General features: G+C 51.1%; 4 non-coding genes across 4 annotated transcripts; 3 read left to right on the top strand and 1 right to left on the bottom strand.

The window, feature by feature from the left end:
- Positions 1–10,979: 10,979 nt before the first annotated feature.
- TRNAS-AGA (transfer RNA serine (anticodon AGA)) lies at positions 10,980–11,061 on the top strand. Its single transcript has one exon. It is a non-coding gene; the product is annotated as a tRNA-Ser (tRNA).
- Positions 11,062–13,049: 1,988 nt separating this feature from the next.
- On the top strand, positions 13,050–13,121 carry TRNAM-CAU (transfer RNA methionine (anticodon CAU)). Its single transcript has one exon. It is a non-coding gene; the product is annotated as a tRNA-Met (tRNA).
- Positions 13,122–14,096: 975 nt separating this feature from the next.
- TRNAQ-CUG (transfer RNA glutamine (anticodon CUG)) lies at positions 14,097–14,168 on the top strand. The gene has a single exon. It is a non-coding gene; the product is annotated as a tRNA-Gln (tRNA).
- An 8,209-nt stretch (positions 14,169–22,377) lies between these two features.
- On the bottom strand, positions 22,378–22,449 carry TRNAG-UCC (transfer RNA glycine (anticodon UCC)). Its single transcript has one exon. It is a non-coding gene; the product is annotated as a tRNA-Gly (tRNA).
- Between the last annotated feature and the right edge of the window lie 3,213 nt (positions 22,450–25,662).

The following is a 25,662-nucleotide window of genomic DNA, read 5'->3' as shown; positions in this document are numbered from 1 at the left end:
CTGTGCCCAACAAACCTTGGCAGCTTTTCCGAGATCTGGCCCTGCCCCCTCTCCGCTGCCCTCTTCCCGATGGCTGCTTCTGGATGAGGAGATCCAGCAGCCGCTCAGCAAATCACACAAGAGCTGAGGTGCAGATCATGCAGGCCAAGCCTGGCTCAAAGCAGGGTCAAGGAGTGGAGGCTGTTGAGGGCCTTATCTGTTTGGATGTTGCACATCTTCTAAGACGGAGAATCTACAACCTTGCCGGGAACCTTTTCCCCATCTTGACCACCACTGTTGCTGGCATTAAGTTTATTTCCACTCCTGTCCATTGCTTCTTGTGAAATCAATTTCTCTGAGGCTTTCCTGCCTTTCTCTTGCCTGCTTGCTTATTTTTGGTGTTTGGGTGTCACGTCAGAGAATTCCAGCCACCCCGGCGCTGTTCCAGCATGAGGACGCAGTCATTGTCATAGGAAAGAGCAGGTAATCCCTCTTTCTTGCAGGGTTGCTGAACAACTGGCAGAGGAGGAGAACAAGCCACCATGAGCATCCAGCTATGCTGCACAAAGTCTTTAATGAGAAGGAGCAAATGCAGTGGCACAGAAGAGAGATCAAGAAACACGTCTGCAGGGTATGAGGGGACACAGAGAACAGCCCATTTCCCAAGGACAAGCTCCACACAAAGCGCTTGCCTTTCCCCATTCTGCTCTACCTGCTGGCAATCCCAGCCCAGCAAGAGCAGTCCCTAACTCCAGCACCCTCCCCCCAGTAGCAGCAGGTTCAGCAAAACAGAAGAGAACGAGCCCTTTCTCCAGGAGCTCAGAGCAGAGCAGAGCCAGAGGAGGCACGGCGAGGCCTGATGTGCAGCCAGGAGCCGTGGGCACAGGTCCCTCCTGCCAGGTGGCATGAGGACACCCAGCCCATCTGCAAGCCCTGGCCACACTCCTGCTGTGCAGTCCCCGTCATTCTTCCTGCTCCAGAAGGGATGATGCACTAGGTTCAGCAGTTCAGACGGCAGCGAGGGGGAGGCAGGCACAGCCCTGACCCCCCCAGACCAAGGGAGCCCCCAGAAGAGATGGGAACCCCCCCGGTGCTGAGGGTGCTCCCAACAGCAGCTGACAGAGAGGATCCCACGACTGTGTTCTGAGGGAAAGAGGTGAGGATGGGGCCCGGCAGGGTCACCACCACCGGGGAGGCCTCGATGGCCACCGTCGAGTCACCACAGCGGGCGACACAGGGCTCACTGCAGCTGCTTGCAAGTGGGGTTGGGCCACAGGAACCACAAGGTGGTGGGATACAGGGTCTGAAGCAAGACATCTCTCGGTGAGGGAGGCAAACCTGAAACACAGAGCAGAGAGGGAACACGGAATCCCAACTTCAGCCTGTCGTTCTTGTCCTCAGTTCTCTCTGCAGATACACTTTACTGCCCTCCGTCTCCATTTCATGGTCCATGTCTAGAAACTGACCTTGCTGACATGTACTACAGGCGTGACATCTCAGCTTAGGGCTAGATTTGAATGCCTAGGACCAAAGAAGTGCCTAACTGCTTGGCGATTCCACAAGGACCTCCTCAACATTACCCAGTGCAAAAGCACAGATGAAGGTTGGTGCAACTATTCCAGCACAAATAGGCTGCGTGGAACAAGTGTCTCAGAAATCAGCTCTTGAAAACACACAATGTGCATAGAGCTGCCATGGCCCTCACCGTGTTCTGAGTTGCATGGTCCGGAAGGGCTGAACTGCTTTTGGGACAGGACCCAGCTCAGTGGATTTAAAGCCCCTGTGGAGAGCCTTATCAAACCCCATCTCCAGAACAACCAGTGTTGCACTGAAGGAGGCACTGGGTGCAATTGGCCGTTTGGTTAGACCATTTAGACCATCTGTCTAAAGCAGAAATTCTGCTGACCAGACCTCCCTGCAGCTGAGCCCCATTCATCCCCTTGTGCTCAAAACAAACCCCCTCTTCCATGCCCTCCCCAGCCAACCCCATCAAAAGGGAAAGAAGTGACAGCCCATGAACAGTTCTATTGCAGGGCCAAGCTGAGGCAGCCCAAGGATCCACCTGAGTAGCCTCCATGACAGCAGTTCAGCCCACGAGGAGAGATGGAGCGCACAGAGGCTTACCTCGTTCCTCGAGGAAAAGGAGGCAAGAGAGGAGGATGCAGAGCCTGGAGCAGCGCAGCCTTTTATGCTGTGTCCTAGAGCCCTGTGTGGCTGCAAGCATTCCTTACTCATGAAGCATCTCAACTTATAGTAGCTGTCACTTGATGAGTCCTCGCTGGTGGTTAATTACTTGCTCCTTTCATCCCAAATGTTGTGCTCCTGTTTCATACTGCTGGACACCAAAGTAATTAATCTGTGTCCCAGCTTCATAAGGCAAATTACGTCCGAGGTCTAAGGCTAGTACTCAGGTAGATGTTATGTGGTCTTTTGTGATATGGATTGTCACATTGCATTCTTGATGGTGAGCACAACCACCAGTCACGGTGAAGTTCAGCTTTAAAGGACACCTCAATTCAATTCTCCAGTGTTTTCTGTGCCGACACACCATCTAACCCTGAGAGACATTTCTCCCCACAGGTCATTGTAGACGCAATGGACACTGTGGCTAAGTTGAAGCAGAACGTCAAGACTGTGCAATCTCATACAGGAGAAGAGATGCACCTCTACAGGGATGTGGCAAAGCTGAACAGCAAGGAAAGACTGTTGTGGGCTGGCGGGAAGTCCCTTGTGGGCTGGAGTGACAGCCACAAGGACCTTGTTCACACTCATCAGCCTCTACCACATCCAGGTTTTGTGATCAAAGAGATGCCCTTGTCCTTTCCTTAAAGAGACCCACACCCAAATGGACCTGTTTTGCTCCGCAAGGGAACCCCAGAGCCCAGAGGCTTGCATGGGCTGCTTATGAGGAGAGGTACATGGCAGGGAGCCAAATGCTCATGGCCATTTTTCTTGGTTCAGGAATGGCATGGCCCATTCTGTGCATTTCAGACTACAAAGGGACATTGGATCAGCCTCCCAGAGCACCTGGGAAAAACCCTGAACTCCCGGCAAACATGAGTCACCCTGCTGTGAATTTCAGTGGACATGTTGCCCTGGCCTCAGGTGCACCAGCGATACCAGAAACCAGATACCTCTAGAAACCACTGGTGCTTCTACGTGATCTTGAACTGTTGCTGTCTTCCAAGGCATGGCCTTTTGCTGGCTGCTCAAGGACTCATGTGACAGTGTTAGGTTAACAGCTGGACTTGATTATCCTGAGACTCTCTTCCAATCAAAATGATTCTTTGATTCAGCATACCTGAGAATTACAACAATTGGAATGGATGTCTGGAGGTCCTCTGCTCCAACCTACTGCTCTGAGCAGACCAAATTCCCTGATAACAGCTTCTGACCTCCTGCTTTCTTGCAGTTACATCCATTTCCTGCTCCCCACCTTGCTCATCTCCACTAGGCTCCACAACCCTAGTGCCGTCAGCCTTACCGTATGCATCATGTGCTCCAGTCCTCACGTTCTGCCTGGTCCTCTGCCACTACCTCTCTCCAGGAGATCCCAGGGTTATGGGGTGAGGTCTGGAGGTGGATGGCAAGTAGATACCAGGATTAGGAGTAAAGGCTCCTTCCAGGATTTACAGTGAAACTTCTGCTTGTACAGACTTTCCCTCTTCTTCCTGTCAGACCTTCTGCCCAGAAGGGGCTTCTAGTCAATGGCATGAAAGTCAAATGTGGACGAGGCGGCATTCACACATCCAGCCCTCATGGTCTTCATGGAGCACATTCAGGTCTCTCGGCTCATTCAGATCAAGCCTCGATATGGGTGGGTTTTAAAAGTGGGATGAAACAACCGGACTGAGAATGAGAAAGAGAAGTGGGCATCCCTGAGATGTCATTGTACTGACCGCATGAAGAAATCTATTCATCTCATCTCCCCAGACCTTACTCGGTAACTGCTAAACAGTGCTCACGGCCATCTCCTGGTGGCCCATGAGGGACACAGTGCAGGCCTGGACGTGCTGTCCTAGAGACAGTGACCTTTCCAACGGTGGCAGAGTTCAGAAGTCAACAGGACAAGGCTCAGAGCTTCCTGAGCTAAGTGGGAAGCTTTGTCTGCTCAGAGCCCAAGATCTCCCCAGAGGTCCTCCAGCAGTCCCTTCTAACCATCATTATTCAAAAGAGCATGGTGTCTCAAGAGCCCTTGAACAGCAATCGAATGGCAATGCCTTGGAATTTGGCAGCAGCACCAGACTGCATAGAAGCAGCAGTTGATTCAAGAACGATGCTAAAAGGTGCGGAAATGCCTTTGATGAAAGCAGAACTTTTGGAAGAATGAGGCTATGACTCTGGTATCTCTGAGATGCCTGAGGCTGGGGCACTTTGTCCACTGGAGTCCACAGCATGATGACTCACGTTTGCCTGGAGCTCGGGGTTTTTCCCAACTCTTCCACATCATGATGAGTCCCAGGTGCTCTGCGAGTCTGATCCAATGTCCCTTTGTAGTCTGTAATGTATGGAATGGGTCACCCCATGTGTGACCAAGAAAAAAGGCCATGAGCTTTTGGCTTCTTGCCCTTCGTCTCTCCTCAAAATCAGGCCATGCAGGCCTCGGGCCTCTGGGATGAAACTACTGAGCAAAACAGGTCAATTTGGGTGTGGGTCTCTTTCAGAGATGGACGTGGGCGTCTTTGATCATCCTCTTACGTGCTGACTTGCTCGTTTCCCACAGGTTCTCCACTTTCCAAGCTGAACCCAGACCCCTGGCTGGAAGAAACACGAGGGCCTGGCCAAGTCATCAAGGGACATAGCTATGAAGATCCCATGGAAAGGTTACTTGAAAGAGACCTGCCTGACCCCTTTATTCCCTGGGCTCATGGGAAGAAAAAAACAGACTGTGGCACAGCCTGATAAGCATATTTGAGGACCTTGTGGTCCTCAGTCCTGGTTGCAAGCAACTTCCCTCCAACCCACAATGACCCTTCTCTGCCACTGAGCTTTGCCTCATCTCTGGAGAAGTGGCTTTATGCAGTCTTGAACCTTCCCACTCTCTTGTGTGTGTCTCTGGTGAGCCGCTGGAGAAAGTACCACACTCACAAAGCCCTGATGCTGATAGAGAACTTCAACCACCCAGACATCTGGTGCCAAAGCAGCACAGCAAACTGCAAGCCATCCGGGAAACTACTCGAGTCTATTAAGGACAAGTTATTATTACTGGTGATGGAGAGTTCATCCAGAGGAGAGGCACTGCTTGGTCTGTTGTCTACTAATGTGGAAGAACTTATCTAAGGTGTCAAGACTGTGGGTAGGCCTGGCTGCAGCAATCATGGCCTGGAGGGATTCTCAATCTTGAGAGATACAGGACAAGTAAAAAGTAGGGTCAGGACCCTAAACCTCAGGAAGGAAAACTTTCAGTTGTTTGGGGCACTTGTGCATAGGATCTCTTGGGAAACTGCACTCAGAGATACACAAGTGAACAAGAGCTGGGAGATATTGAAAGACCTTTTTCTTAGACTGCTAGAACGCTCAGTCTTGGTGTGCAAGAAGTCGTACAGGGGAAGCAGGAGGCCAGCTTGCCAAATACCTCTTAGCCAAACTAAGAGGCAAAACTTAAATGCACAGGCAGTGGAGGCAGGGATACACATCCTTGGGGGATTATGGGGAAATAGCCCAGGAGTGCAAGGAGGGGATCAAGAAGCCAAGGAGCCGAACTTGGCGTGGGATGTGAAAAATTGCAAGATGGGTTTCTTCAGGTACATAGGACAACAAGTGAAGAAACTGTACTTCCCTGATGAGTGAAATGGGACACCTGGCTACAACTGACATGGAGATGGTGGAGGCACTCAGCAACTACCTCCCTCCATCTTAACCACATGTGCCTAACCATGATACATAGTTCACAGAATGCAAAGGCATGAGCTGCGGGAATGATGTACCAGTAATAATAAAAATTAAAATTAAAAATTACGTATATAAAAAAACCCAAAACGACAAACCAAAACCAAAGAAACAAACCAAACTCAAAAAAACCACCACACCAAACCCACATTTCAACATCAGTGGATAACAGAGGAACGTTTAAGGTCGTCCATCTGTCTGGAGCATTTAGTATTGTCTCACACAACATCCTTGATTCCATAACAGAGAGGCATGCATTTGACAAGTGGACCACTCATTGTATAAGGAATTGTCTGGATGGTCACACTCAAAGAGTTGCCATCTATGTCTTGAAGTCCAAGTGGAGACCCGTGATGAGTTGTGTCTCTCAGGGGTTTGTGTTGGGACCAGTATTGTTCAACATGTTTGTTGGGGACATGGACAGTGGGATCCGCAGTGAGTTTCAGATGACACCAAAGCTGAGTGATGTGCTTGGTAAACCAGAGAGAAGGGGTGCGATCCAGAGGGACCTTGACAGAATGGAGAGAAGGGTTGTGCAAATGACATGAAGTTCAAGAATGTGAAGTGTAAGGTCCTGCACCTGGTTCAGTGGAATTCCAACCATGGGTACAGGCTGGGCCATGATGGGATTGAGAGCAGCCCTACAGAGTAGAAAATTTCAGATGAAAGAGATGAGGGCATAATCACCACAAAGGCTTTGGAAAGCAGTAACTACTGGGTGATCAGATGCTTCATGAGTAAGGAATGTTTGTGGCCCCACGGGGCTCTGGGACACAGCATAAAAGCCTGTGCTGCTCCGGGCTCTGCATCCTCCTCTCTTGCCTCCCTTTCCTCGAGGAACGAGGTAAGCCTCTGTGTGCTCCATTTCTCCTCGTGGGCTGAACTGCTGTCATGGAGGCTACTCAGGTGGATCCTTGGGCTGCCTCAGCTTGGCCCTGCAATAGAACTGTTCAAGGGCTGTCACCTCTTTCCCTTTTGATGGGGTTGGCTGGGGAGAGCTGGGAAGAGAGAGTTTTCTGAAGCACAAGAGATTGAACAGGGCTCAGCTGCAGGGAGGTCTGCTCAGCAGAATTTCTGCTTTAGACAGATGGTCTCTAACCAAATGGCCAAGCGCACCCAGTGCCTCCTTCTGTGCAGCACTGGTTGTTCTGGAGATGCGGTTTGATTAGGCTCTTCACAGGGGCTTTGAATGCACTGAGCTGAGTCCTGTCCCAAAAGCAGTCCAGCCCTTCTGGACCATGCAACTCAGAGAGCACGGTGAGGGCCATGGCAGCTCTATGCACACTGTGTGTTTTCAAGAGCTGATTTCTGAGACACTTGTTCCATGCAGCCTATTTGTGCTGGAATAGTTGCACCAGCCTTCATCTGTGCTTTTGCAGTGGGTAATGCTTGAGGAGGTCCTTGTGGAATCAGCAAGCAGTTAGGCATTTCTTTGGTTCTAGGCGTTCAAATCTAGCGCTAAGCTGAGATGTCATGCCTGTAGTACATGTCAGTAAGATCAATTTCTAGACATGGACTTCCAAATGGGGATGGAGGGCAGTAAAGTGTATCTGCAGAGAGAAGTGAGGACAAGAAGGACAGACTGAAGTGGGGTTTCGTGTTCCCTCTTGCTCTGTGTTTTAGCTTTGCCTCCCTCACTGAGAGATGTCTTGCTTCAGACCATGTATCCCACCACCTTGTGGTTCCTGTGGCCCAACCCCACTTGCAAGCAGCTGCAGTGAGCCCTGTGTCGCTCGCTGTGGTGACTCGACGGTGGCCATCGAGGTCTCCCCGGTGGTGGTGACCCTGCCGGGCCCCATCCTCACCTCTTTCCCTCAGAACACAGTCGTGGGATCCTCTCTGTCAGCTGCTGTTGGGAGCACCCTCAGCACCGGGGGGGTTCCCATCTCTTCTGGGGGCTCCCTTGGTCTGGGGGGGTCAGGGCTGTGCCTGCCACCCCCTCGCTGCCGTCTGAACTGCTGAACCTGGTACACCATCCCTTCTGGAGCAGGAAGACTGACGGGGACTGCACAGCAGGAGTGTGGCCAGGGCTTGCAGATGGGCTGGGTGTCCTCTGCCCACGGCTCCTGGCTGCACATCAGGCCTCGCCGTGCCTCCTCTGGCTCTGCTCTGCTCTGAGCTCCTCGAGAAAGGGCTCGTTCTCTTCTGTTTTGCTGAACCTCCTGCTGCTGGGGGGAGGGTGCTGGAGTTAGGGACTGCTCTTGCTGGGCTGGGATTGCCAGCAGGTAGAGCAGAATGGGGAAAGGCAAGCGCTTGGTGTGGAGCTTGTCCTTGGGAAATGGGCTGTTCTCTGTGTCTCCCTGAATCCTGCAGACGTGTTTCTTCATCTCTCTTCTGTGCCACTGCTTTTGCTCCTTCTCATTAAAGACTTTGAGCAGCATTCGTGGAGAATCATGGTGGTTTGTTCTCCTCCTCTTTTCTCACACAGTCATCTGCTCTGCAAGGAAGAGCCTTGGCTTCTCTCCTAATCTTAACACTAATTGTGAATAGACATCCCTGGGCTGATACTAGGACACCAAAATAAGGAAGCGGGCATGAGAAAAATGAAAAAGCCTCAGGGAAATGAAGTATGAGTCTTTAACCTCCTTATCAAGCCTTGTGATCTCTCTCAGGGTCAGTCTTGACTCCGGCCACTGAAAGCATCCAAGATCTGACCTCATGTCTTCTGCCAGTGTACCCAGAGCATCATGCATGTGTGCTCAGGTAGCAGCGACTTCTCAGTGCCTGCCCTGAGTACCTCCTGGCAGAAGACAGAAGCCCCTTGATGAACTGGGCTGAGATGACAACGCTTCCTGAGGTGACAGGAAAAAATGGACATGTGTGCTTAGCTGAGCTGTGGAGGGCATCTTCAGAATCAGGCGGGGAGAAGTTGCTTTTCTAAGCCTGAATCTCAGCCCGACTCCTGGCATTTGGTGGTCAGGGTTATCCCTCCTTTCCTTTTGCTGATGCACTTTGCTAGTCATTGATGTTTTAGTGGAAAAAGGCACATAAGGTGCTCAGCAGGAAACTAAGGCCTCCTCCACACAAGCAGGTAGCCAAGAACAAAGGAATATCCAGTGTCTCTGTTTAGTCTTCCAGATGATGCATTTCTCTCCTCAGTGCTGCTCAGCAGTCATTGCTTCTCCAGGTGCATGAGTATTGGGGCAGGTGCAGGTCTTCCCCTGACTGAATGCTGTGGCGGATCCTCCTGGAAACTAGGCTAAGGGACATGAAAAACAAAGAGGTGACTGGTAGTAGCCCACCTGGCTTCCCCAAGGGCAAATCATGCCAGACAAACTGAGTGACTCTGTATTGTGGGGTAGCAACATTGGTGGATAATGGAGGACTGACGGATGTCATCTATTTGCGTGCAACATTTAATACTGCCCAACACAGCATCCTGGTCTCTGAAATGGAAAGACATGGATTAGAGATGTGGACCAGGCGTTGTATAAGGAATTGGCTGGATGGTCACACTCAAAGACTTGTGGTCAATGTCTTGAGGTCCAGGTGGAGACCAGTGATGAATGGTGTCCTCCGGGGTCCATGTTGGGATCAGTATATTTTAACATCTTTGCCAGACAAATGGACAGTGGGGTTGAGTGCACCTTCAAGGGAGATTGCAGGTGACGCCAAGCTGAGTGATGCCATCCAGAGGGACCTTGACAGGCTAGAGGGGTGGGGTGTGCAAAGCTCATTAAGTTCAAGAAGGCCAAGTGTGAGGTCCTGTGCCTGGGTCAGGGCAATCCCAAACATGGATACAGGCTGGGCCATGATGGGTTTGAGGCAGTCCTGCAGAGAATGTCTTGGCAGTGTTGGCGGATGAAAAATCTGAAACTAAGCTGGCACTGTGTGCTTGCAGTCCAGAAAGCCGGTTGTATCGTGGGCTGTGTCAGCAGCAGTGTGATCAGAAGGTCAGTGGAGGTCATTGTCCCCCTCTACTCCACTTTATTCTGCTTTTGTGAGACCCCACCTTGAGTACTGGATCTGCTTGAGTGGCTCCAGAGGAGAACACAAACATTATCAGGGGTGTGGAGTAGTTCAGCTATGAGTATAGGGTGAGAGATTAATGGCTGAGAAGAGGACATGAGGAGTCAGACGAGAGGAGAGGACAGGAGAAGACAGGAGAGGAGAGGAGAGGAGAGGAGAAGAGGGGAGAGGAGAGGAGTTAAATTAGAGAAGGAAAGTGGGATCTAATATGCTACTCCACAACTACCTTCATCCCTGGTTGTCTCCACAAAGTTGCCTATCCTTCTTCCCTGGAAGCAGTCAAGATGCTATCTGGGGCATGAAATCAGCATCATCCTCATAGTGATACTGAAAACTCAGAAAAAATACTCCTTAACACTGTTTTGAAAGTGTTAAAAAGCAGGTACTTTGATTGCAGCACACCAGACACTCCAAGGATCATTCCTCTAATCGAGCACATGTGCAGGACTCATGCTTCTTGGTATTTATTACACATACTAATTGCATATTTGTTTGTTTCTACCACTTAGTTCATGCATTAAACGTAGATTATTTAAATAAACGTGCCCTATGTTGGAAGTTCTTTTTTGGGATCCAAGGTCTTCATCTGGGGTCTCTATTGGCCCCCGGTGGTCTTTGCAGCATGGTACCCTTTGAATTACAAGTGTCCGCTCTTTGACCCTGTTTCTTGAGCACACACGTTGTCGTTTTGTTCTTCTACACAGAAAACATCATGTAGCTCTTCTTCATCTAGTGGAACATTCTGCTTGCTCACCTTGCAAACGAAGGACATCCTGCTTTGCCTCATGTCCAGTCTCTATATAGCTACTGTATTCTCTATTAAGTTCATGTTACATTATACCTGGTCTTGTTACATTAGGCCCAGTGTTGCTACATTATGCCTAGTTGGGTTTCTAAATGGCTTTTGTTCCTTTTATCAATGGCAGGATATGGCAGGAGTCCGTCTGAGGACAAGGCGCTGGGATCTGCAGCCATAGCCCCTGTGGTGACAGCTGTCAAGGCCTCTGGAAGCCTGCCACCTGTCCTGCTCAGTGGAGGTCCCCAATGCAGGGCTTGGGGTGAAGCCTGGCCCTGAAGCCCCCAGGGAGCCGGGTGTCATTGCACGGGGCATGTGAGGAGCAGGAGAGAGAGGCCTGTAGCAGGTAGTTGTGGCCGAGTGGTGAAGGCGATGGACTAGAAATCCATTGGGGTTTCCCCGCGCAGGTTCGAATCCTGCCAACTACGGCCTGCAGTTCCCTTTTGGGCTGCTGGTAACTGACCATTCTGCAGCTGTGGGACTCAGCTCCACACTGGACCTGCCGCCCAGGGAGAGAGTCATACCCCCTTGCCTACAGCACCTGTCCTCCTTCCCCACAGAACCTCTGGGATGAATGGGCAATCCTGCTCCCATTGCCAAGCTAGGCAAGCTGGGGGAAGGGAAAGGGCCAGTGCTGAGTAGGAGCCATGAAAAGGGCTCCACTGTTGTTGGTTCTTCACCAGAACTTCACAGCCTCATTTCACCTGACATCCCCAGCAGCACAGCCCCACCAGCTGTCTTCCCTACACCTGAAACTACAGCAGCTCATCTCCAAAGAGAGCCTGCATGCCATGGCCCTCATTGCTATCAAAGAAGGGAAGACACCTCATGGTTCTGAGATCATGCCAGCACTCACAAAGTGCTCCTTGCTTTAGGTGTCATGACGACAGACTGGTGTGACAGGCCTTACCTGGCATCCTGGGGGAATTCTGCCTGACATATCCCAGCATTTGCACACAGAGACAGCTTCCCCAGGTTTCCATATTGGCCCAAAGATGAGATGGGGGGGTGGAGGTGGGTTTCTCCTCTCTCCCCCTTTACTGGGAAAGACATCGAAGTGCAAAAGAGGATGTGGTGTGACTGTGGCATCAGGGTACCCTCGCTTTCCATTACTAGACCCTGATGGGTGGATAGAAAAGAGCTGGAGGCTTCCCAGATGGCTGCTTTCAGATGCGTGCAAGCTGCTCCCAACAGAACAGCAGTGGAGGAGGGGTGCAGGTAGCCTGCCTGGGTGGGTTTTTAAAAGGAAAGGGAAACCCTGAGTGGCCCATGCAGAGAGGGCCCAGAGAAGGAGAGAAAATCGCGTTGCTGGTGCGTGGTCTGTTCCGCACAGCCATGACACTGAGGGTGCTGGAAGCAGCGCAAGCAAAAGGGAAGCTCAGGGAGGTTGGCAGCATTGATGAAGAAGGAAAGGGGCAGTAGAAGAGCAATGTGGATCTGAGCCAGGGACCTCTTGATCTGCAGTCATATGCTCTCTCCTGAGCAACAGCTCCTGCAGCAGGCAGGCTGCAGCTGCTCTCTCCATGCTCCCATCCGCACCCACATGCCAACCCTCTCCATCCTGCTTTTGCTTTTGTCTCCTCTGCCTGCTTGCTGCGTGCTCTGGTCCATGGATGGAAGAGGCAATGAGCAAAAACATGCCGAGAGATGCAGGTCTCAGCACTGCCACCTTGTCCCTCGCCTTCACCAACAGGTTCTACCAGCTCAGCCTGCCCAGAGCCTTCCTGGGACACCTTGCAGCATCTAAGACTGGCTACCACCCCGTCTGGCTGGGCCAGCCTTGCCCTGGGGTGACTGGGAGCCACCTCCACAGCCAGCAGTCTTGGGCAGGACAAGCTGAAGGCGTGGAGAAGAAAGGTTCCTCTGACTCGCTGGCACCCTGCACGGTGGCAGGGGCAGCCCTTGGCTGTCAGGGAGCAGCAAGGGCAGGGCTGCGTCAGAAGGAAGGACAAGGTGGGAGCTGTGGGGGAGTGCAGCACAGCATGGGCTGGGCAAGGCCCTGCCAGCCAGTGTGAAGAACATGGCCCCAGCTGCTATACAACTTGCTTCCAGGAACCAACAGTGCCCAGGAGTAAGAGCTTTGACCTCAGGGTCAATGTGATCTGAAAAGCCAAACGCAAACTGCTCTCACTGGGTGAGAACATCCCACACAGCGCCTGCAGAGCCAGGCCGGGTGGTCAAAAAGCAACTCCTCGAGAGGGGTTATAGGCAGGAGATGTGGGGAGAAAGGCAAAGCCAGGCCCTTGCACTTGTCAGCCCGGGTGCGGGGGCATTGAGGTTTCCAGGGAGAGCTTGTTCCTGCCTGGTGATGGGTGCAGGGAAGAGGAGGGCAGGAGGCCTGAGCAGCAGCGCTGGTGCTGGCAGGGCCAGGCAGCGTCAGGCAGGGCTGGGAGGTCCCTGCAGAGGTGCTGGGGGGAGCAGAGTGGCGCAGCGGGAGCGTGCTGGGCCCATAACCCAGAGGTCGATGGATCGAAACCATCCTCTGCTACTTGCTTTTGGCCTCACCCCAGCCCCAACAGACACTGCCTCTCCCTTGCAGCCTTCACCAGGTGCTCCCTGCACTGCTGCCCTCCTGCCCTCTGGACACCCAGGGCTGTCCCACACCCTCAGCCCCCTCTCTCTGCCACTCACACCTTCTCCTTTGCTTTCTCAGCTGACACCACTCCCAAAGTGCCCCTCAGCAAGGCAGAGGGGGTTGTGGAGCAGCAGGCAGAGCACAGCACAGAGCTCCCCCAGCAGGCAGGGGATGTCCTGGGGACACTGCTGTTTCTCCCTTCCCACCAGGCAGCTCAATCCCCAGCTTCCCAGACACAAGAGGGGACCTCCAGGGCTCTGCAGCTGGGGAGGAGGACAAGCCTGGTAGTGTGGGAAACACCTCTACGACAAGTGGTGAGGGGAAGGCCTGTGTTGGATGCTGCCAGTTCCAGCTCTGCAGTGCACCTGCTGCATGATACAGCTGAGCCATCAGCAATGTGTGTGGCCCCTCTGTGAAAACATATTCCAGAAAGGGCAGAAAAAGCCGGGCTGAGAGAGGAGGAAGGAACAAAAAGTGTGGGAAAGAGCAAGGGAAGATGCATCCAGCTTGCACAGGTAAAGGAGCCTGATGTGAAGGAGTCTAGCTGGCCCTCAGACAGCGCAAAGGGAACGTGGTGTTTTATGCTTAATTTTTTGTTTTTCATGATGTGAATCCGTTTTAATTGGCAAAAACCCCAGGTCTTATGAGGAGAAAGCGAGATTCTCAGGGCTTAGCAGGCTGGGTCTTATAACAGAGGGCATGCCAGGCTTGTGCAAAGAGCTCTGGCATTCCCTTGCAAAGCCCTGTGAGTAGCGGGTGCCTGGTGGCCCTGGAGGAAGGGAGCTTGTACTTGGTGATGGTCAGGGAGCTGGAGAGAGTGCCAGGCTCACCCAGAATAATATGGCTGCACCAGAGTGGCCACAGGAGAAAGACAACAGGTGTTCAGCAGGTCCCATGGTGTAATGGTGAGCACTCTGGACTCTGAATCCAGCGATCTGAGTTCAAATCTCAGTGGGACCTCAAGTTTTAGCTCTCTCAGAGCTTTCCTCAGCATGCACACACCTGAACAGCCTTGCTGTTGGCTCACTTCTTTCATGCATTCCCATCATCCCTCCTCTCCTGTACTCCCAGCCCTGGGACTGACATCAGTGCCCCTTCTCCTGCCCTGTGCCCAACAAACCTTGGCAGCTTTCCCAAGGTCTGGCCCTGCCCCCTCTCCGCTGCCCTCTTCCTGATGGCTGCTTCTGGATGAGGAGATCCAGCAGCGGCTCAGCAAATCACACAAGAGCTGAGGTGCAGATCATGCAGGCCAAGCCTGGCTCAAAGCAGGGTCAAGGAGTGGAGGCTGTTGAGGGCCTTATCTGTTTGGATGTTGCACATCTTCTAAGATGGAGAATCTACAACCTTGCCGGGAACCTTTTCCCCATCTTGACCACCACTGTTGCTGGCATTAAGTTTATTTCCACTCCTGTCCATTGCTTCTTGTGAAATCAATTTCTCTGAGGCTTTCCTGCCTTTCTCTTTCCTGCTTGCTTATTTTTGGTGTTTGGGTGTCACGTCAGAGAATTCCAGCCACCCTGGCGCTGTTCCAGCATGAGGACACAGTCATTGTCATAGGAAAGAGCAGGTAATCCCTCTTTCTTGCAGGGTTGCTGAACAACTGGCAGAGGAGGAGAACAAGCCACCATGAGCCTCCAGCTATGCTGCACAAGGTCTTTAATGAGAAGGAGCAAATGCAGTGGCACAGAAGAGAGATCAAGAAACACGTCTGCAGGGTATGAGGGGACACAGAGAACAGCCCATTTCCCAAGGACAAGCTCCACACAAAGCGCTTGCCTTTCCCCATTCTGCTCTACCTGCTGGCAATACCAGCCCAGCAAGAGCAGTCCCTAACTCCAGCACCCTCCCCCCAGTAGCAGCAGGTTCAGCAAAACAGAAGAGAACGAGCCCTTTCTCCAGGAGCTCAGAGCAGAGCAGAGCCAGAGGAGGCACGGCGAGGCCTGATGTGCAGCCAGGAGCCGTGGGCACAGGTCCCTCCTGCCAGGCAGCATGAGGACACCCAGCCCATCTGCAAGCCTTGGTCACACTCCTGCTGTGCAGTCCCCGTCAGTCTTCCTGCTCCAGAAGGGATGATGCACCAGGTTCAGCAGTTCAGACGGCAGCGAGGGGGAGGCAGGCACAGCCCTGACCCCCCCAGACCAAGGGAGCCCCCAGAAGAGATGGGAACCCCCCCGGTGCTGAGGGTGCTCCCAACAGCAGCTGACAGAGAGGATCCCACGACTGTGTTCTGAGGGAAAGAGGTGAGGATGGGGCCCGGCAGGGTCACCACCACCGGGGAGGCCTCGATGGCCACAGTTGAGTCACCACAGCGGGCGACACAGGGCTCACTGCAGCTGCTTGCAAGTGGGGTTGGGCCACAGGAACCACAAGGTGGTGGGATACAGGGTCTGAAGCAAGACATCTCTCGGTGAGGGAGGCAAAGCTGAAACACAAAGCAGAGAGGGAACACGAAACCCCAACTTCAGCCTGTCATTCTTGTCCTCAGTTCTCTCTGCAGATACACTTTACTGCCCTCCGTCTCCATTTGGAGGTCCATGTCTAGAAATTGATCTTGCTGATATGTACTACAGGCGTGACATCTCCGCTTAGGGCTAGATTTGAATGCCTAGGACCAAAGGAGTGCCTAACTGCTTGCTGATTCCACAAGGACCTCCTCATGCATTACGCACTGCAAAAGCACAGATGAAGGTTGGTGCAAGTATTCCAGCACAAATAGGCTGCATGGAACAAGTGTCTCAGAAATCAGCTCTTGAAAACACACAATGTGCATAGAGCTGCCATGGCCCTCACCGTGCTCTCTGAGTTGCATGGTCCAGAAGGGATGAACTGCTTTTGGGCAGGACCCAGCTCAGTGGATTTAAAGCCCCTGTGGAGAGCCTAATCAAACCCCATCTCCGGAACAACCAGTGCTGCACTGAAGGAGTCACTGGGTGCACTTGTTTGTTTGGTTAGAGACCATCTGTCTAAAGCAGAAATTCTGCTGAGCAGACCTCCCTGCAGCTGAGTGCCATTCATCCTCTTGTACTTCAAAATACCTCTCTCTTCCCAGCTCTCCCCAGCCAACCCCATCAAAAGGGAAAGAGGTGACAGCCCTTGAAGAGTTCTATTGCAGGGCCAAGCTGAGGCAGCCCAAAGATTCACCTGAGTAGCCTCCATGACAGCAGTTCAGTCCAGAGGGAGAGATGGAGCGCACAGAGGCTTACCTGGTTCCTCGAGGAAAGGGAGGCAAGAAAGGAGGATGCAGAGCCTGGAGCAGCACAGGCTTTTATGCTGTGTCCCAGAGCCCCGTGGGGCCACAAACATTCCTTATTCATGAAGCATCTAATCACCCAGTAGTTACTGCTTTCCAAAGCCTTTGTGGTGATTATGCCCTCGCCTCTTTCATCTGAAATTTTCTACTCCGTAGGGCTGCTCTCAATCCCATCATGGCCCAGTTGTACCCATGGTTGGAATTTCACTGACCCAGCTGCAGGACCTTACACTTCGCCTTGCTGAATTTCCTGTCATTTGCACAACCCTTCTCTCCATTCTGTCAAGGTCCCTCTGGATCGCACCCCTTCTCTCTGGTTTACCAAGCACATCACTCAGCTTGGTGTCATCTGAAACTCACTGTGGATCCCACTGTCCATGTCCCCAACAAACACGTTGAACAATACTGGTCCCAACACAAACCCCTGAGAGACACGACTCATCACGGGTCTCCACTTGGACTTCAAGACAAAGATGGCAACTCTTTGAGTGTGACCATCCAGACAATTCCTTATACAATGAGTGGTCCACCCGTCAAATGCATGCTTCTCTGTTATGGAATCAAGGATGTTGTGTGGGACAGTACTAAATGCTCCAGACAGGTGGACGACCTTAAACGCTCTTCTGTTATCCACTGATGTTGAAATGTGGGTTTGGTGCGGTGCTTTTTATGTGTTTGGTTTGTTTCTTTGGTTTTGGTTTGTTGTTTTGGGTTTTTTTAATGTATGTAATTTTTAATTTTAATTTTTATTATTACTGGTACATAATTCCTGCAGCCCATGCCTTTGCATTCTGTGAACTATGTATCATGGTTAGGCACATGTGGTTAAGATGGAGGGAAGTAGTTGCTGAGTGCCTACACCATCTCCATGTCAGTTGTAGCCAGGTGTCCCACTTCACTCATCAGGGAAGTAGAGTTTCTTCACTTGTTGTCCTATGTACCTGAAGAAACCCACATTGTAATTTTTCACGTCACGCTCCAAGCTCGGCTCCTTGTCTTCCTCATCCCCTCCTTGCACTCCTGGGCTATTTCCCCATAATCCCCCCAGGATGTGTATCCCTGCCTCCACTGCCTGTGCATTTAAGTTTTCCCTCTTAGTTTGGCTAAGAGGTATTTGGCAAGCTGGCCTCCTGCTTCCCCTGTACGATTTCTTGCACACCAAGATTGAGCATTCTAGCAGTCTAAGAAAAAGGTCTTTCAATATCTCCCAGCTCTTGTTCACTTGTGTATCTCTGAGTGCAGTTTCCCAAGAGATCCCATGCACAAGTGCCCCAAACAACTGAAAGTTTTCCTTCCTGAGGTTTAGGGTCCTGACTCTACTTTTCACTCGTCCTGTATCTCTCAAGATTGAGAATCCCTCCAGGCCATGATTGCTGCAGCCAGGCCTACCCACAGTCTTGACACCTTAGATTAGTTCTTCCACATTAGTAGACAACAGACCAAGCAGTGCCTCTCCTCTGGATGAACTCTCCATCACCAGTAATAATAACTTGTCCTTAATAGACCCGAGTAGTTTCCCGGACTGCTTGCAGTTTGCTGTGCTGCTTTGGCACCAGATGTCTGGGTGGTTGAAGTTCTCTATCAGCATCAGGGCTTTGTGAGTGTGGTACTTTCTCCAGTGGGTCACCAGAGACACAAACAAGGGAGTGGGAAGGTTCAAGACTGCATAAAGCCACTTCTCCAGAGATGTGGCAAAGCTCAGTGGCAGAGAAGGATCATTGTGGGTTGGAGGGAAGTTGCTTGCAACCAGGACTGAGGACCACAAGGTCCTCAAATATGCTTATCAGGCTCTGCCACAGCCAGTCTTTTTCTTCCCATGAGCCCAGAGAACAAAGGGGACAGGCAGGTCTCTTTCAAGTAACCTCTCCATGGGATCTTCATAGCTATGTCCCTTGATGACTTGGCCAGGCCCTCGTGTTTCTTCCAGCCAGGGGTCTGGGTTCAGCTTGGGAAGTGGAGAACCTGGGGGAAACGAGCAAGTCAGCACATAAGAGGATGACCAAAGACATGCCCATGTCCATCTCTGAAAGAGACCCACACCCAAATTGACCTGTTTTGCTCAGTAATTTCATCCCAGAGGCCAGAGGCCTGCATGGCCTGATTTTGAGGAGAGACGAAGGGCAAGAAGCCAAAAGCTCATGGCCGTTTTTCTTGGTCACACATGGGGTGACCCATTCCATACATTTCAGACTACAAAGGGACATTGGATCAGACTCGCACAGCACCTGGGACTCATCATGATGTGGAAGAGTTGGGAAAAACCCCGAGCTCCAGGCAAACGTGAGTCATCATGCTGTGGACTCCAGTGGACAAAGTGCCCCAGCCTCAAGCATCTCAGAGATACCAGAGTCATAGCCTCATTCTTCCAAAAGTTCTGCTTTCATCAAAGGCATTTCCACACCTTTTAGCATCGTTCCTGAATCAACTGCTGCTTCTATGCAGTCTTGTGCTGCTGCCAAATTCCAAGGCATTGCCATTCGATTGCTGTTCAAGGGCTCTTGAGACACCATGCTCTTTCGAATAATGGTGGTTAGAAGGGACTGCTGGAGGTCCTCTGGGGCGATCTCCTGCTCTGAGCAGACAAAGCTTCCCACTTAGCTCAGGAAGCTCTGAGCCTTGTCCTGTTGACTTCTGAACTCTGCCACCGTTGGAAAGGTCACTGTCTCTAGGACAGCACATCCAGGGCTGCACTGTGCCTCTCGTGGGCCACCAGGAGATGGCCATGAGCACTGCTTAGCAGTTACCGAGTAAGGTCTGGGGAGATGAGATGAATAATTTCTTCATGCGGTCAGTACAATGACATCTCAGGGATGCCCACTTCTCTTTCTCATTCTCAGTCCGGTTGTTTCATCCCACTTTTAAAACCCAGATGGGCTGGGTGTCCTGTGCCCACGGCTCCTGGCTGCACATCAGGCCTTGCTGTTTGTCCTCTGGCTCTGCTCTGCTCTGAGCTCCTCGAGAAAGGTCTCGTTCTCTTCTGTTTTGCTGAACCTCCAGCTACTGAGGGGAGAGTGCTGGAGTTAGGGACTGCTCTTGCTGGGCTGGGATTGCCAGCAGGTAGAGCAGAATGGGGAAAGGCAAGCGCTTTGTGTGGAGCTTGTCCTTGGGAAATGGGCTGTTCTCTGTGTCTCCTTGAATCCTGCAGACGTGTTTCTTGATCACTGTTCTGTGCCACTGCTTTTGCTCCTTCTCATTAAAGACTTCGAGCAGCGTTCGTAGAGAATCCTGGTGGTTTGTTCTCTTCCTCCCTCATGTAGCCATCTGCTCTGCAAGGAAGAACATTGGCTTCTCTCTTTTTTTTACCAGTAGTTGTGAAAAGAGATACCTGGACTGATACCAGAGCACTCAAAAAAGCAAGCAGGCAAGAGAAAAATCGAAAAGCACTGCAGAAATGGAATGTGAGTCTTGTGATCTCTCTCAGGGTCAGTCTTAACTCCGGCCACTGAAAGCATCCAAGAGCTGATCTCATGTCTTCTGCCAGTGTACCCAGAGCATCTTGCATGTGTGTTCAGGAAGCAGTGACTTCTCACTGCCCGCCCTGAGTACCTCCTAGCAGAGGACAAAAGCCCCTTGATGAACTGGGCTGTGATGACAACGCTTCCTGAGGTGACAAGAAAAAATGGACATGTGTGCTCAGCTGAGTTGTGGAGGGCATCTTCAGAATCAGGCGGGGAGAAGTTGCCTTTCTAAGCCTGAATCTCAGCCCGACTCCTGGCATTTGGTGGTCAGGGTTATCCCTCCTTTCCTTTTGCTGATGCACTTTGCTAGTCATTGATATTTTGGATGGAAGTGGCACCTCAGTCCTCCTACACACAAGCAGGTAGCCAAGAACAAAGGAATATCCAGTGTCTCTGTTTAGTCTTCCAGATGATGCATTTCTCTCCTCAGTGCTTCTCCAGCAATCCCCCTCAGCAGTCATTGCTTCTCCAGGTGCATGAGTATTGGGGCAGGTGCACGTCTTCCCCTGACTGAATGCAGTTGCTTCTGCTCTCTCTTTTGGTCCTACCTGCTCCCAGCAGCAAGTGGAAATCTTTCTGCAAGGTGTCCTTCCTCTGCAGGAGGAGACCCTGATGTCTGCATTCCAGGTGCCCTTACAGGGACTCCACAGATGTCATCATGTGTCTGAGTCCCATTTCTGCACAGCTAGAGGATCTATCAGCCCTGCCACAAGAACACTGAGGTGATTAAGGACTCTGCTCATTTGCCATACAAGGACAGGCTGGGAAAGCTGGGGCTGGGTAGCCTGGGGAAGGGAAGGCTGAGGGGGCACCTTATGTATTTCTCCAAACACCTGGGGTGAGAGGATGGAGAGGCAGAGTAATAAGAATGAGCTCTTATCAAACATACGCAGTAAGAGGGCAAGAAACAATGGACAGAGGTGGAAATAAAGGAAATGTCACACACACAAACTCTGTTTTCCTGTGAGGGTTTTCAAAGACCAGTGTTCCAAGTGACCACATGTGAATGTCTATACAAGCCTTGTGACAGGTCCTCTCCACTGTTTTTTGCAAACTTCATATGAAGAAGAGCCATTGTGATTCTCTCTCTCATTGGTGTTGTGGGAATAAACTCCAGGGGATGGGTATGGACTGGAAAGGGGGAAAGTGCTGGCCATCATGATCCTGCTCTCTGTAACTGCCTCTTCTTGTAGCACTGCTCATCACAGAACTATAGAATGTCCTGAGTTGGAGGGGATGGCATAGTGGGAGTCTGCAAACACTGTGCCAAATCCTCTATACTTTTTTTTTCTTTGAGCAACCCTGGAAGCATAGACTTGAGGAGCTTCACATCCTTGAGGTGAAGAGTCTAGTTGTGAGAGGCTCCTTGTGTTTTCCTTGGCTATAAGTTGCAAGAGAAATGAGGGTGTCTCAGTTTTTAATTAACAAGAACCTTGTTACAGCCAATTCTAGTAAACTTCAGAACGTCTCTTCAATGCAGAGTCTGGACAAGCTAGGTCAGTTGCTCTGCATGTGGGCTGGGGACATAAGGTCTCCAAGATATGCAGTCTTGATTGTTAAACAGAGTATTTCAAACCAAGTTACCATGCATACCAGGATCTCTTGTCAGAAAATGTGCTGTAGATGAAATAACACTGTGCTCTGAACACAGGCCTTGTACATAGCAGCAGTCCCTCTGAAGGGAATGCAACCCCACACCTGGCCAGACAGCACTCGGGAGATTGAAAAGATAAAGAAGGATGGAGGACAAATTCACTCCAGTGTGACTTTGAGACATTATGTAAAGAACAGGCATCCTCCCACTCTGCCCTCAAATTGCAAACCTGGTTTCATGAAATACAACGTATGCCTTGGTCCACACCTTGGCATTCCCGATCCTCATCTTTACTCTGACATAGCATTGTGCTTTTCTTGCCAGGTGCAACCAGCAGCGGCAGGTCCAGTCCAAAAATCCCCGTCTCCTAGCTCCTGAGCCCAGCCTGGAGCCATCTCAGCAGGAAGAATACACTGGTCTCAGTGGGTGTTGTCCAAGTCATATGGACCCTGATGCTGACCAGCATTTCTCACTAGCCCTCATCTGGGATCTCTGGGACAGAAAGTGAAGAGCAGCAGGGAGGGAGAGTCTTCCCAGGAAAAGCAGCTGTGTGATGGCAGGGAACAAAGGACCAGAGTAGAGGCTGTTACCTGTGACCCTGCATTACAGAGACACGACAGCACCTGCCTCTGTGCTGCTCTGATCACCCCCTGCCCGGCTTGCAGAGGGGAGCTTCCAGGACACGGGGCTGTTCTGCTGGGATGCAGCAGCAGGGCTGAGACTTTCCTTTCCCCATTGCTGCCTGGATTGGGGGACATGGAGGTGTGGAGCCAGAGCTGCCGTGGGCAGCAGGAGAAGCAAGGCTCTGTGGCTTTGACAAGGAGCAGCTGCCAAGCACTCTGGATCCCAGCGAAAGAAAAACCTCCTTGCGTTGGCCGGGAATCGAACCCGGGTCAACTGCTTGGAAGGCAGCTATGCTCACCACTATACCACCAACGCAACTGGTTGCAATTGTGTCTACTGCTGCTGCACTTCACCACTGTCCTCCTCCTGCTCCTAACATCCCGACCAGGTCAGAGGGGAAGAATCTCGCCACGCATATGAAAGACCAGTAACAGATATGGGACAGGAAAGCTTCCAACTGATGGTAAACGCGGGGACACGGCTCAGCAAAAACCGCTGTGGGAAAACCAGACTCGACTTGGGGGAAATTAACAAAAACACAAACATCAACCAGCACCTTTCCTCCCCTCTACACAGGCTCAACTTCACTCCTTCACTCCAGACTCCTCTACTCACCCAAAGGGCACCGGGGGTATGCATTTTCCCTCTGCTCTTTCTGACACTTTTTTTTTTGTTCCTTCTCTCTCTGTGTAACATTTTCTACCCTTTCTGGATTATGTTTTTGTAGAGGCCACAAACTTTGATGATGGCTCAGCAATGTCCTGTTAGGTTAGCTGTGGAAATGGAACCAGCTATGTGCAGCATCTCATGTCTTCTTTCAGAGGCCACCCCGCAGCACTCCCTCTCCGCTCCACCACCAACCCCCAACCACACAGAACCAACACAGTGCCCATTGGGAAGAGCTGCTCAGCCCTGCTCCTGGATGGACCTACAGGTGGGCACAGCAGCAAACAGACTGGGACAGAGAAAGCCGCGGGTTCTGGAGGCAATTGCATTGGTGCTTCCCAGACTACGGGAAAGCAGGCTTGTCCTCCTCCCCAGCTGTAGAGCCCTGAAGGTCCCCTCTTGTGTCTGGGTAGCTGGGGACTGAGCTGCCTGGTGGGAAGGGAGAAACAGCAGTGTCCCCAGGACATCCCCTGCCTGCTGGGGGAGCTCTGTGCTGTGCTCTACCTGCTGCTCCACAACCCCCTCTGCCTTGCTGAGGGGCACTTTGGGAGTGGTGCCAGCTGAGAAAGCAAAGGAGAAGGCGTGAGTGGCAGAGAGAGGGGGCTGAGGGTGTGGGACAGCCCTGGGCAGCTCTGGGTGTCCAGAGGGCAGGAGGGCAGGGAGAACCTGGTGAAGGCTGCAAGGGAGAGGCAGTGTCTGTTGGGGCTGGAGCGAGGCGAAGCCAAAAGCAAGCAGCAGAGGATGGTTTCGATTCATCGATCTCTGGGTTATGGGCCCAGCACGGTCCCGCTGCGCCACTCTGCTCTCCCCAGCAGCTCTGCAGGGACCTCCCAGCCCTGCCTGATGCTGCCTGGCCCTGCCAGCACCAGCGCTGCTGCTCAGACCTCCTGCCCTTCCTCCTGCCTCTACTCTGCATACACTTTTCCAACAGATTGAGCTCTGCATTAACGTTCTACAAGATTTTGGACCTTTGCCAGGGACATCTGGCTCACTCTAAACTCCCTGATGTGGGTCACATTTGAAGTGAGACTCTGTTACATTATTTGGTCCTGCTCTGGGCACAATTAAATTCTGGGGTCAATGTGGTTTGTCCTCCTACCTCTGAGATGGCTGATTCCCCTTCTAAGACTGTATTGTCCTACCCCCTGGGATAGTTTGGCCCTCCTCTGGGGTTGGTTTAATGCTCTTGGTACCCTATAAGTGATCTGTTGAAAGCATTTATGCTGTTATATTATTGAGAATTTTGCTTCATTAGCAATAAGTTTGTAATAATATATATTATTATACGATATTATCTATACATTTACTGCTGCTATTATTTTTGTTGTTATTGATTGTTGCTGTTATTGTTGCATTATTACTGATTGCTGCTATACTATTGATTGCTGATAATAATTTGTACTAGCTTGAGGTATATGTATTTGCTTTATTAATCATGGGTATACTTGCTAGTGGTGATTTTTGTAGTGTTTGTGGTAATCTATACTAAAGCAGAGAAATTTTGAGGATAAAGCCCCCATGTCCTTGTGTATTATGGAAGCCTACAAGCAGAGTCACAATCTGTACACAGCCACAGGCCATGTGTAACCCTTTAGGTCATGATGGCATCAACAGCTCAATGACACCTGCAGCTTTGGCTAGCTAAAGTGCATGCAGAATCACTTTCACCATATTAGTTCTTGATTCTACAGGCTGTGAATTCAGGCACCCAAGTCTCCTTCTGTAGGATCTGGCTTGCTCCTGTCTTTGTTCCCCCTCCTTATCTCCTTTATTACATACAAGAAAAAAAGTAATAGCAATTGTTGGACCTTCTACTGGGCTAGATTCACAGCAGCCACCCTGCTCCTGCCCCATGCACAAAATCTATGCAGGGCTTGTAAGAGAGATTATTAATATTATTGTTGGATGGATACCATCGTTCTGGCCTATACTGCCTCCCTCAAAATGGCATGACAAGCACACAAGTGCGATGAGGAACGATTGAGGGAACTGGGTCTGTTTAGCCTTAAGAAAAGGAGGCTGAGGAGAGACCTTATTGCTGCCGACAACTACCAGAAAGGAGGTTGGAGAATGGAGGGGGTTGATCTCTTCTCCCAAGCAGTAAGTGATAGGACAAGAGGAAATGGCCTCAAGTTGCACCAGGGGAGATTTAGACTGGATATTAGGAAAAAAATTTTCCTGGAAAGGGTTGTCAGGTGTTGGAATAGGCTGCCCAGGACAGTGGTGGAGTCACCACCCCTGGAGGGGTTTAAAAGGCGTTTAGACGAGGTTCTTAGGAACATGGTTTAGTGCTAGAGTTGGGTTATGGCTGGACTCAATGGTCCTGAGGGCCTCTTCGAACAGAAATAATTCTATGATTCTATGATATGATTCCATGACATGGAACTGTAGTCCAGGCTAATACTGAAGGTGCTGAACGTCTGTGTAAAGACCCACAGCACCTCAAAAAGAAGCACTTGTAAACCACTGCATCCCACATTAAGGCTGGCATTTGATGCCCAAGTATAAGTAGATATCTAGTGCTCTTAGAAATGTCCTTAATTCACAGGCATGAAGTGTGACAAAGGACCCGCAACAGATGTGTTCAGTTCTGGATCCACAAAAAAGTCAGGGTAGGATACTCGAGGACATTTAACATGTCTGTAGTAGTCCATGTAAATACAGATCAATTGTTTCATCATTCACCAGATCCCTCCAGAGGACTGATAATATCATGCTCAAGTTATATCCACCCAGAACATAACACATGCCAACTCTCTTCCGCTATACGGGAGCTCTGAATGATCAGAGGGTCATTCAGCTGCCTAACCAGAGCTGACAAGTACTTTCTTATCTTAGATCATCCAGGACACCTGCACGGGG

Source organism: Caloenas nicobarica, chromosome 10 (assembly GCF_036013445.1).
Source record: "Caloenas nicobarica isolate bCalNic1 chromosome 10, bCalNic1.hap1, whole genome shotgun sequence".
Lineage (NCBI taxonomy): Eukaryota > Metazoa > Chordata > Aves > Columbiformes > Columbidae > Caloenas > Caloenas nicobarica.
Note: the sequence above shows the minus strand (reverse complement) of the source record. Positions and strands in the feature narration are given on the sequence as shown.